A 13,007-nucleotide genomic window follows, 5' to 3' on the forward strand; every position below is an offset into this window, starting at 1 on the left:
TAAAAAGTCATGCGGCCTCCGCATGGATGAGTGCTTGAGCATGCTCAAGGTGAAGGCGGAGTTCCGATTCGATAATTCCAACACAAGAAACATGGAGGAGAACCTCCTCCCACTCACAGACTGTGTGGAGGAGATAATGGTGATTGCTCTAGAAGTAGCCAAGAATGGAGAGCATGCAAACGTCACTGAGGAGGAGTTCCAAGTGGTGCAACAAAGTGTATCCCGCGCAATTGTGCCTTGGACACCAACTCCAACACATAATATCGATGAATTCAAGTCCAACATTGACTTGGAAAGAAAGGCTAATGTAGATGAAGATGATAAGCAAGAGAGGCTAATGCAGATGAAGATGATAAGCAAGAGAGGGTGCTAGAGATGGGCAGTTTTGCTATGCAGGGCGGGGGAACGCGATCTACTGCAGGTCCATATCCGGCTTTTGCCCACTACATCGAACACCTCCCACCCAATGACTTTGTGATTATTCACAAATAATTCACACCGGCGGATGCCAGCTTCCCCCTTTTTGCATTGAAGACCTTCTCAAAGCAACTATGCGAGGCCAGTCGGTCAGTTTTGTAATCCTAGTTAGGAAGTCGTTGCATTGAAGACCTTCTCAAAGCAACTATTGGCCGGTCGGCCAGTTTTGTAATCCTAGTTAGGAAGTCGTTAGTCATGACCACTTTTGGGAGCGGATATAGAGGCAAGGTGCTAGTCCAATTAGGAATTGCAAAGTCCCTTGGCCATGACTCACCTCAAGAAATTTCCACTCCCATTCTAACCGGCGAGCTCCCCGTAGCTAAGAAGTGCCGAACCTCACTTGTAAAAAATATTCCCAAATCCTATATGCAACTTTTTATATCAATACAATGCAGAATGATGCTTTTTAAGTACATGTGTTTGATTTGTAATGTGAAAATATTTGCCATTTAATTTTAGTTGGTTTGTGAAATAAACGTGTTTTCCCTTGACAATATGAACCGAAATAAATGTTCAAATTTTAGGGAAAAAACTACAAAAAAATTTAGAAGGGCCCGAGGGGTGCAAAAATGGCTTGCACCAGGCCCCCGTACAAAACTTTTTTGCACCCCTCTAGCCATCATGATTTTGAAGGCTTTATGCCCAAAGCTAGAATGATAATAACTTCTTTAGCCCCTAATTAATCATATAAAATGGTGTGTCTTCAAATTTCAGGGAAAAAAGTATAAAATATTATGAGATCCCCCCCTCCGGGGCTCTGGCGGCGGCGAAAGCGGTGTCAGCCTCCCGCGCGGGGTGGGGACCCACACTCGGGGCCTTGCCTATGGATGTCCGGGGACGAGAGGCTAGCCCGGGCGGTTCCTCTGAAACCAGGCCCGGAAGACTCCCCTCGCCCCCCGGAAGGCACGGGCGATTCTGCCATGGGAAAATCTTCTAACGGGGAATTATTCTAACGAGTCCAATTCTTAACTAGTTAAACTGATCGGACCGAACCTTAAGTCACATGGTTAGATCAAGAAGAGACTTGCACACTTGGTCCATGGAATCATCGCTTTTTTCCTCATTTACGAGGCAAAGCTGCTAATCCCCTCCCATAAAACAAGGTCTTCTTAGGATTTAATTTAATTAACGTAGCTAATCATATCTAGTTGTTTCACAGGAATCCTTCGATCCAGCCTAACCCCATCCGACCCATGGGTTAGCCAACCATCCGACCACTATATTGGTGGGATTCCTTTATAAAGATTTGGTTGTGTTTTTGCTCAGGTATATCGAGAAAAAGAGTTCCCAGGTCCCCTAGCCGGCGATTCATGCAAAAATTAAGGTAGGCATACCACATACACACCCAATATGAAATTGCCATTTATAACAGATTCGACTGGCTTTAAAACAATCCTTCAATAGAAATCATAATATTTTTTATTATATTTTCAAAATTCTGAGTCCATTGTACTACAAAATTTGTCCTGTAGACTCTTCGTTGAAGATCAGCTGGCCAACCAAAACGAGATCTAGTATCAAAATTTGGTTCCCAAAACTCTTTCCTTTTAGTCCATCCAAAATCTTTCTCGACGTACGCATGGGTGTCCTAACAACTGTGAGCCCATGCATCGCCTGGTCAGAACCCTCTAGGATCCTCCTTAGGTGTCCTAGCACTTCACTCAGGGACCACTTCATCGGTCCTCGCCCATCGTACCAGAAGCGCACCATTTTAATCGTATTGAGGCTGGTCAAGACCTCGGTAAGCTTTGCCACGAGCGACATCCCTTGACGACTCCCTGCCAGCTGTTCCACGAACCTCCTCTTTGTAAAACATATGCCAAATTCTTCCTCCAGCATTCTGGCGCAAAACAATCCTTTGAATGAAAAACAGAGGTTCCAATGCAAGTAAAATTCCCAATTTGAGATTGGTTCCACAAAACCCTTTTCTCCATGATCCTTGATCTCTCATGAGGGTAATCTACCCATCATTTTGTCTGTTTATCCAACTAGAATCTTGGTGAGTTCGGTCAAAGGAAAAACTAGTTTAGTTCTGGTAGTCTATTCTTTGTATTTAGGAACTGGAATTGGTCACTAAGTTTTAGATCGAGAGATGGACAAGTAGGGTTACTGTCCATCCCTCTTGTAGTCTAACCAAATCTATTTGGTTTAGTTTTAACAAGGATTCCCTTCAGATAAACATCTAATTTTGGGTAAATATCAATTTAGTGATTCTTCCAATTAAAATATCCAAAGATATTCCTTATGCCACATAATTTCTTGACCTTAATTCATTAGGTAGAATTATGGTGGAAATTCATCTTTTGACACTAAGATTTAATTCAAATCCATCTTTTCTTAAATATCATAAAAATTCTTCTTTAAATTAAATAGCAATACCTATTTTTTTGAATAAACGTAAAATCCCTCTTTTTCTCATTTAATGAGTGCAATCCAATTATCATGGGAATTCCTCTTTTCCCATAAATTAAATCTATCTAAAATTCTTCTTAAAAATTATATAAAAATATCCATTATTTTCATCAAGCTAGAAATTCCACTTTTCTTATTCAAATGATTGAATTCCAAATATGGTGGGAATTCCTCTTCCATCATTTAAATTTATCTATGCAAAAAAATAAATTTAACTAAATTTTCTCTTAAAAATTAAATAGAAATCTCCATTACTTCCTTTACACTAGAAATTTCATTTTTCTCATTTAAATGGTTGAACTCCAACTATGGTGGGAACTCATCTTTCGTCATTTAAATTTATCTATGCAAAAAGATAAATTTAGTAAAATTTTCTCTTAAAAATTAAATAAAAATCTCCATTACTTCCTTTATACTAGAAATTCCATTTTTCTCATTTAAATGGTTGAATTCCAATTATGGTGGGAATTCCTCTTTCATCATTTAAATTTATCTATGCAAAAAGATAAATTTAACTAACTTTTTTCTTTAATTTTTAAATAAAATATCCATTATTTTGGTATTCCAATTTTTCTCTTTCCTCATTGGAATACAAAGATTTCTATTGTCATGGGAATTTCTCTTTTATTATAAAAATGAATTACTAGAAATTTCTCCTTTTTTTAATTAACTATTTATGTATAAACATAAAAATAAAAAATTCCATGGTTATTGATGAGAATTATTCAATTGATCTAGGATGATTAATCCTAGAATATGGTAGGAAGTCCTCTTTTCATATTATGTATGAAAATAATTTATGTGTTAATTTTTCAAAAATTTTACCATACTAGCTCCACTGCTATTACTGATAAATTTCAATAATTTTGAAAACATAAAGTTTAATAATACCATATGATAGAATAACTATTATTTGGATCACTATCCAATTATGGACTTGATTCCTAAGTTTTTCATAAATTAAATAGCATACAAGCATTAAAAAGCCACTTCTTTGGCCTCTTATTTGAGAAGCATAGAATTTACTTTTAGATTTGAGAATTGCTTCATGAGAAGCATCATTTGAATATAGAATAGGTCATAGGAATGACCATTCTTTAGGGGGGAGAGAGAGATATGCTTAAAAATATTTTAATTTAAGCATAAATGGAAACTTTATAAGATTTATCACCAAAATTCATTAGAGAGTTCCAATTGCATTAAAGAGCCATTCAATTGAATGCTTCTCAAACTTGAGAGGGGTTGAGGAGTGAGAAACATTTTGAGATTAAGAAAAAAGACCATAAACCACACTTTACCTCTTAATTTGCTTGATTCTTTAGTCTATGGAGAGGCCCCCAACCAATCAATTGGTTTAGTATGTTGATGAAGACTCCAAGGAAGGTTGAAGAGAGAGAGAGAAGCTCCAATCTCTTCAATTTGTAGAGGATTTTTAGAGAATAATAGAAAATAAGCTTATCTTAGAGTAATACCAGCATAGTTTAGTTCACAAATGAGAATACAAAAGAATGAGGGTCTATTTATAGGTGAGGGAGACCACTAACTGAGTCCAACTAAGTTCTAGAATTTTCAAGCTTTAGTTTGGCTAAATTTGGACAAGATTTGGACCAGTTTGGTTCCCTTTTTGATTTGGTTTGATCTAGGAGAGAGAAGAGATAAAAATATCTTATTATTTTTTAGTTTAAAACTCCTCCACACATGTGAAATAGGTGCCTCCTTGAAGGTCCCCCTTTTCCTTACCAAGGTGTCAAAAATGAATGATTACTCCAAAATATCTCATTTTTTATTGATATTTCATAATTTTTAACTAATAAATCTTGTACTTAGTCAACTCTTCATCTTACGTGGGCATTTACTCATTTTTGGGTATTTTCTTTTATTCATTGGATTTATCTCATCCCAACACTTGGATTAATCTTATTGGTCCATAGGAACCTTAATTGGACCATTATCCAAAATTTTCAGAAAATCTTGACCCTTATGCTAAGGTCTTTTAAATCATTTTTAATTAATTCCAATTTCACCTTGGAAAATTTATTTTGATTTTTTGTTTCAAGGAAACATATTTTTGATATTTGTAGAATTTATATATCCAAAAATATCTCAATATTGATTTACCACTCTCTAGAAAATTTTATCTCACTAGGCAAAACAAGAAAAAATAATATTTTCTTGTATTCAGAAACATAGAATGATTACAAGGGATTGAAGTAAAGGATTATTCAATATTTAGGTTGAGGAGGAATCTTACAAATAAAAGGGCCAGAGGGGTGCAAAAATGGCTTGTACGAGGCCCTCGTACACAGCATTTTCGCACCTCTCTGGCCATCATGATTTAGATAACTTTACACCCTCCACTAGAATGAGAATAACTTCTTTAGTTCTCATTAATCATATAAAATGGTGTGTCTTCAAATTTTAGGAAAAAAACCACAAAAATTTTTAGAAGGACCAGAGGGGTACGAAAATAGTCTGTAGTACGAGGCCCCCGTACATAGCATTTTTGCACCCCTTTGGCCATCACAATTTAGATAGCTTTACGCCCTCCAGTAGATTGAGAATAACTTCTTTAGTTCTAATTAATCATATAAAATGGTGTGTTCAAATTTTAGGGAGAAAAATAAAAAAAATTAGAAGGGCCAGAGGGGTGCGAAAATGGCTTGTACGAGGCCCCTGTATATAGCATTTTCACACCCCTCTAGCCATCACGATTTTGATAGCTTTACACCCTCTACTAGAATGAGAATAACTTATTTAGCCCCTAATTAACCACAAAAAATGGTGGAAATTTAAAAAATAACTTCAATTTGGTAATCAGTGAGTATGCAGAAAGATATTGAGAACCACATGAAGATGTACAAGGCCATCCCTTTGATCTCTAATTTTCCTTAATTTAACAAAGGAAATAAAAAATTACATGCATTTTGATTTTGAAGGTTTAAAATCAATTATGTCTTATATTTACATCATCTTCCTTCCCCTGCATTCTTCACTTTGGGAAAAGACCATTTAAGGAGACCAACTTCATGATGTATTGGGTTGCCTATAGAGCATCTTAATTCCATGATATTTCTATCCTAATAGAAATTTTGATCTACGGTCGATTTTAAGGGATTTAAATTCTAATATTCATAAAAACCTTCAAATTTCAGGAAAAATTTTACAAAAACATTTAGGAGGGCCAGAGGGGTACGAAAATGGCATGTACAAAACCCCCCCGTACACAGCATTTTCCCACCCCATGCCCTTCGCGATGATACATGCCATTAGCAATTCTTTTTGAACCCGTTACTTACGAAGGCTTTATGGAGTGCTATTTTGTTTGGAGTATCGCCAACTTACCTGTGAAGGAGATTTATGTCCCTTGTCTCCTCTTTGAACCTTTCTTATTGATTCCTTATTGACGTCCTTCTCATCCTTATAGAGCTGGTTTCCAAGTTGACCCTTAGGCATCCACTACTGTGTACCCTGTGACTTGGGCTACCTTTTGCTAGGGATTACGGAAAATAGGCCTTAAATGCACGTGATATAGAGAGTTTACTTATAGTGGACCCGCGAGCAGCGGAGTTTCTATCCTGTCTATGTGCATGGCTTCCAGAGGCTGCGAGGGTGCTGTCTTCTCTTCCTGAGGCATCAAGGAGCATAGCAAATGCTCCTTGAAGTTCGGTACCAATGTGAGGAGCTATTCCACCAACATATAAATCGGCTCTACTACTGCTTCAAATCTTCCCACATATGGTATGGTTGGGTTTCTACTTCTTTGACCCCACTTCGGCTTTCCTCTTGCTTCAGTGCGTCCACACCTTTTTCTAGCCGCGATTTCTCCACACCTTTCTTTGGTCGTGGTATCTCCGCACCTCTCTCCTAGGTCCTATCTGGTTGTGGCAAGGGCACTTCGCGTTTATCACTAGTATACTAACTTCGGGTTCTTTCCAACAGATTGGCTTGGGCCTTTCTGGCTCCTTTTTTCATAGCACCTCTCTGGCTTGCTGCCTTTCCACCCAAATAGACACCTCCATCCGTACCTTATTATGCTCCTTCCAGGTGACAACTTTCTGCTTCCCCCCCTTATTTGAGGGTGGTTCTTTCTCCGCCTTCGGAGTCTCAGGTTGCATGGATCTTGTCACCGCCATGGTTTTGCTGATTCGATCACCTCTGTGTGGTCGACCTGATTACTTCTTGCTCATCTACAGCTTGGATTTCCACGGCATTCACTACCGATGGGCCTGATACACTGAAGCATGGGCTCCTTTTACCTCAGCCTTGTGCTTCCTCTAGATTTCACGGTCAAATTTTCGATGGCCTCAGGCATGGTAATAAAAACACGTGAAAGCTGCTCATTGAACCGGGCACATCCCTGGGAGGAAAATTCCCGCATGGAGGGAATGGTGGTCTTCAATAAGGATCCAGTGGAGCATTGGTGGGGCGGGTTGTGCATGGCTGCCACCACGGGGGCTTGGATCACAAGTTGTGGAGGTGCTCTCCTCCCATTGTATCTGCATGCTTCTGTGGTGTGTGACGGTTCTGCAAATGGCACACCAGAGCTCATTCAAGCCGCATTCTTTGGCTCTATGTCCATGATTCTGACACCTCGAACACCAAGTGCCTGATCGGACTGTGGAAGGGGACTTCGCTCCTTCACTGGGTCAACGGAGCCATGGCTCTGTAGCCAATTCCTTGGTTGTTTTTCATGCCTTCTTGATCTTGGACCATGCCTTGTAATCTTTATCCTCCTCCTCCCCGATTCCTCACTTACAGTTGAGTGATCAGAATCATCCTCCTCTTCCAAAGAGTTGGAAGTGGACCTTTTGGATCTTCTCTTGCTCTTGGTCTTGCTCTTGCTCTCTTGACGGATCCTACTAACACACGCTCTGCCCTCACATGTGATTCAACCAGAGTCATGGTGCCAAGATTGGCACCAGCTATTGCCCTTTTGAGTTGCTTGTTGAGGCCCTTCATGAAATAAGAATTGGGGATCTCCTCCATGGGCCGATTGGCTTTTGCGGAGAAGCTTCCAAAATTTACCAGCATAGTCTTCCACCATGAGGCTTTTCTGGTTCATCCGGCAAAGCTTATCAAGCACATGCATTGAGTTCTTATCTTCTCTGAATCTTTGAAGAAAGGCATCTCTGATTAGGTGGGAAAATGAGCATACTCGTACTGACCAACCTAGAGACCGTCGGTACTTTTTTTGTAAAATCGGGAGGACAAAAGATGCTTTTTTGAGGTTCTAGTCCACTGGGGTGGGGACGTTCACATGCTAGGCACTGTCGAAAAGAAGGATGTGAGCATCCACATCCTTTGAGGATTTCCTGAAGAACTTGGGATACTTCACCGCGTGACGGTTGGTTGCTAAAGCATGTTGTAATGCAGAAGGCGGGGATGTGGTGGTGGGTGGTGGTGCTGGTATGAACAATGGTGGGGGTGTGGTTACCTGTTCTTCTTCTGATTTGGATTCTTGTTCTTCTAGTTCAGCTCTACTACTATAGGTTCTTCTGTAGGTCTGGCGAACTAGAGTTCCCGAGCTTCAAGCCATGCCAAGTAGCTTATTCACGTGCTAACTTGAAGGATTGATTCGAACACAAGGGAAATTGATTCAAAGTAGCAAAACAAAGAGGTAACAAGACACATCATGGTCGCCAAACTGTTGGTGGGGATTGACCGCTGTCCCGATCATACCTACTGAGTGTGTCTAGTTATGTGCGCATCACAATACACCAATCTGATACGAACCATGCAGAAGACGACACAGACACAACCTATCGGTTTACAAGCGACTGCACAATGGAACTGATTACTTAGACTGATCGACTCGTGTGAATGATCCCAATTATTGCATGAAATACCTAAGACTTAACAGATATATTCACCATAAATAATATTAGACAAAGACGAATATACAAGAAAATAGACAGACTTGACAAATGTACGGAGATGATACATAATGATCTTCTTTTATTCCAAAGGGATAATTCAATAACAACAACCTTTACAGAGTTCTGATTACATCCTTTTATACTACTTAACCCCCAGTCATAGAGTGGTATAGAGATACCGCTCTTAGCATGGCTGATTTACAAGAGATGACCTAATTACTAGTGTTAAAGTGTGCCGTCTCTGACATTCCAGTGGTGCTGCTCCGGCTTGGCAGGTATCCGATCGGCTGTTCGGGGGCTGTCCAGCAGGTATCGGATCGGCTGTTCGGGGGCCGTTCGGGGGCCGGCTGTCTAACCAACTGTTCGGGGGCTATCCGGTAGGTATCCGACCGGCCAACAGTAAGAACATAAAGCTATCAAAACTTATCTTACAAGGAATTAAATTTCATGGCCTTTGTCCTCTCTAATATCCTGAACAAGCATCAAAGTGGATTATGCTAAATTGTATTTGGTTAATTACCCTTTAATCGGTAGCTAGCATTTCTCTCTTCTCCCATAGGAGAATTATTTGAAGAGAGTAAGAATCTTCTTTACCAATGAGGATTTTTTTTAAATTCCTTTTCTTACTTGCTAATTGTGTTTCATTCTTCTCATCAAATCCTTCTTTGGGAACTTGTTTTTTTTAAATTTACTTTCCTTACTTACTAATTGTGTTTTATCTTCTCATCAAATCCTTCTTTGGGAACTTTTCTATCAACTCCTTCTTGGTTGTTGATTGTGCAAATTCTTTAGCTGCACACCAAAAATGGTACTCTTACGAGCAACATTTAATTAGGGAATCTTATGACCAACAAACCAATCAAAAGAACATTTTAATAATAGATAGAATCAAAGAATGAATCACAATTAACAACAAGAACACATCCATCTTATTCACTAGTTCCCTTCCATGGATTTACGTCATAAAATAATGACTTCTTGATAAGATATGCCATTTATTTGTGTTTGTATTACTTATTTTCATGATAAATCATTAAAAACCAGAGATGTCACCATATTCTTCATTATTTTTGACATTGGCACTTGAATCTTGTTAGAAACCTTTCAATCTTCCATGTCTTTTGCATTGAAATCACCATATAAATACATTGTTCCCATGTATTTTGGGCTTTTGGAGGGCTTAATTACTTAAGGTAAAGGATTGAATACATATCCCTCACTCAATCACATCCAAGAATGATTAGATCTTGTGATTCCTAGTCCCATAACCTCCATTTCACGTGAAAGAGTGTCCTATGAAATATAGTGATCCTTCAGGCCTCATCCCTTGTGTCACCACATTAAAACTTAGCCTAGTGGAATTAATGAACCTTGTATCATTGTTGAAGGAAAAATATCCATCCAAGTATGAGGAAGTGTTTTAGGATTGAAGGAACAAATTTGGTCTTTGAACATTATCAAAATAGTGTAAGCGCGGCACAACGGAAAACATATCGAAAATGTGCCAAAGGTTGGAAAATGATTGGAAATAAGTTAGAATTGCTGGGAGAATCATGTGGATCATATTTTGATGAGGATTTATAAGGAAAACAATTATTTTGGAATTATTTGAAATATAAAAAATTGGAATAATGATGTGGAGTGAAAGGTATGTATAAAAATACAAGGACCTTGAAGACATGTAATATTTCATTTTGGAAGGAGATGTTTCTTATGTCTTAAGGTGAGCATTGATTTGGTGGTGGTGGACATAGCTGAACATGTTGCTCCCTATGCAGTAGACATGAAATCACCCTCCGGGAGGACAAAGCATTGCAAAGCAGGCTCAACATTATAATCATCAATTGAGCTTGATTCCCCAGTCAAGGCAGGTTACAAAAAGGAAGTTGTAATAGACATAGACCTTACTCCAATGCATTCAACAAATGGTAAAGATAAATTCATTGCCCAAAGCATTGTGCCAGACCAAACTTACCATCCTAACAAAGGTGTCACAATGTGTGGGAGCTCTAAAGCAAGTCATAGAGATACCGAGGGTTTACAATGGGGATCGTTCCTACCAACATTGGGTTAAGTACCTCCCATGGATGTAGTGGAAGTATGCTATAATGACCACCTATGGACGAAAGCCACAACTATGAATGTGTCTTTTTATGGCACCACAAGGAGAAGTTATTGTGTTCGGGAGCTCTAATGCTTGAGTGATATCTATCCACACTTTGTCGAAATAGGAAGGAGAAATGGAACATGCTTCAAAGGAATGAGAAGGAAAATATGTGTCTTGGGAGAATCAACAGATGAAGATGGACAAGTCAATTTCCACTATTGCAAGGGACTAAGGACATGTGGCATTGTGCAAGGCATATATCTACTAAGATATACCTCGTGAGGTTACCTAAGAATTCACCTTGGAACCCACCACCATGAGGTCCAACCAGGCACATCAAAGGTGTTGATAGAAGAGAGATGGTGATTAGGGTGCTAGCCATGGACAGGAATGCTATAGCCAAAAAGGTTCAAATGTCGATTTGCCAAAGAAACCCAGGTGGTGGGCAAGGTGGAGCTAGGTGACTACCTTGACACAAATACCTTAACGAGCTATTTCCCCTCATCCAAATGGTATGTACATTATCCCAGTTTCATGGACCTTATGTGTTCATCCATCTTGATGACATCACTCCCTTCCTTGGATGTAGATTTAAACTCGTTGCTTAATTGATTGGCTTTTGCATGTGCAGACTATCTAGTATTGTTTTTGCTGCTCATGAGGGATCTAGAAGCTCCTCTTTTGGATATGATAACCTTATAAGATTGAAGAGAGACATCACTTATCAATTCTCCCATGGTTACCTCTTTCCTATGGAGGGGTCAGATGAAGAGGCTTGCTATGGGTTCAAAATGTCAACAACGAGGCCTGCCTCTGGAGTAGATCTTGTTAATAGGTTGTAATGCACAAGCAATCAGAGATCTTCATCTTTACAATTCGACCACACCCATCAAGTCAAAGATTGGGTGACAGTGGCCTGTCATTTGTACGACCCCAGCTACATACCAAAATAAGATCTACCCACCTTTAGGCAAGATAGATGTAGCAAACCATTGCTCATTGTTGTTTTGGTGCGTAGATGTAACAAGCCATTGGTCATTGCCATTGGTGCATGCTGCAGCTTGCAAGAGAGCCTTACTATTGCCACTTGTGAGATAAAAGTTGAATATGCAGCTGCACAAGTGAAATTCTAGCAATCCCTCAATGAAGTGATGATGAGAAATGGGTCTACACGCAACCAATTTTTGAGGCTTTATAGTGGACGAGGCCCAAGCTAATTGGAATACAGTTTGACTAGTGTTCAACACAGTGACATAAGGAGATTATGATATACAAGGAGCATTCTTGTCATTTCCACTTCACACAGAGTCTCAACCACTATATAACGAAGTATGCTATGAGAAAAGAGAAAGAAACACACAACATAATGGGATATACTAGCATAAATTTCATTTGGATGACCATCCTAATCACATATGTTGTGGTATGCGATGCACATAACCCATTGCCAAAATGGACCAAATAACAGCTATAATGACTAGATAATGGCTACAATGAGCACATGAAGATCACTTGTAAACCATCTGAATCATACATGTGCCATATACACTATGCAATAACTACATAAAGATGATATCCAACCCATTCTTCCCACCTCTCATATGGACCATATAGACCATAAGGACCATGAAGCTATACTATAAGCACATACCATATAGACCATGCATCATAGTACACCATGAGAAGATGAAACATATAGACACCCAATTGGAAACCATGAGGGAACAATACCAACTATATAAAGATAATATACAATTCATTCCCACTCTGAATGGATCGTATAGACCATATGAACCACACAAGAGCCATAGTAAGCATATAAGGATCACAAGCAACCCATTTCAATAACACATGTACCATATGAACCTTGAGGGACCAAATAGGTGCAATAGGGACCATTTAAAGATCACATGTATAAGGATCACCGTAACCCATTTAAGTACATAAGGATCACATGCTACCCATTTCAATAATACACGTACCATATGGACCTCAAGGACCAAATAGGTGAAGTAGGAACCATTTAAATATCACATGTATAGAATCACTTGAAACCTCCATTCGCAACATGCACAATGACCAGATAAAGAGCACATATAGGGCCACATATATGGACCATTTAGAGCATTCAAACA

Source organism: Cibotium barometz, chromosome 39 (genome assembly GCF_041138505.1).
Source record: "Cibotium barometz isolate CiBa-2024 chromosome 39, ASM4113850v1, whole genome shotgun sequence".
NCBI classification, from domain to species: domain Eukaryota; kingdom Viridiplantae; phylum Streptophyta; class Polypodiopsida; order Cyatheales; family Cibotiaceae; genus Cibotium; species Cibotium barometz.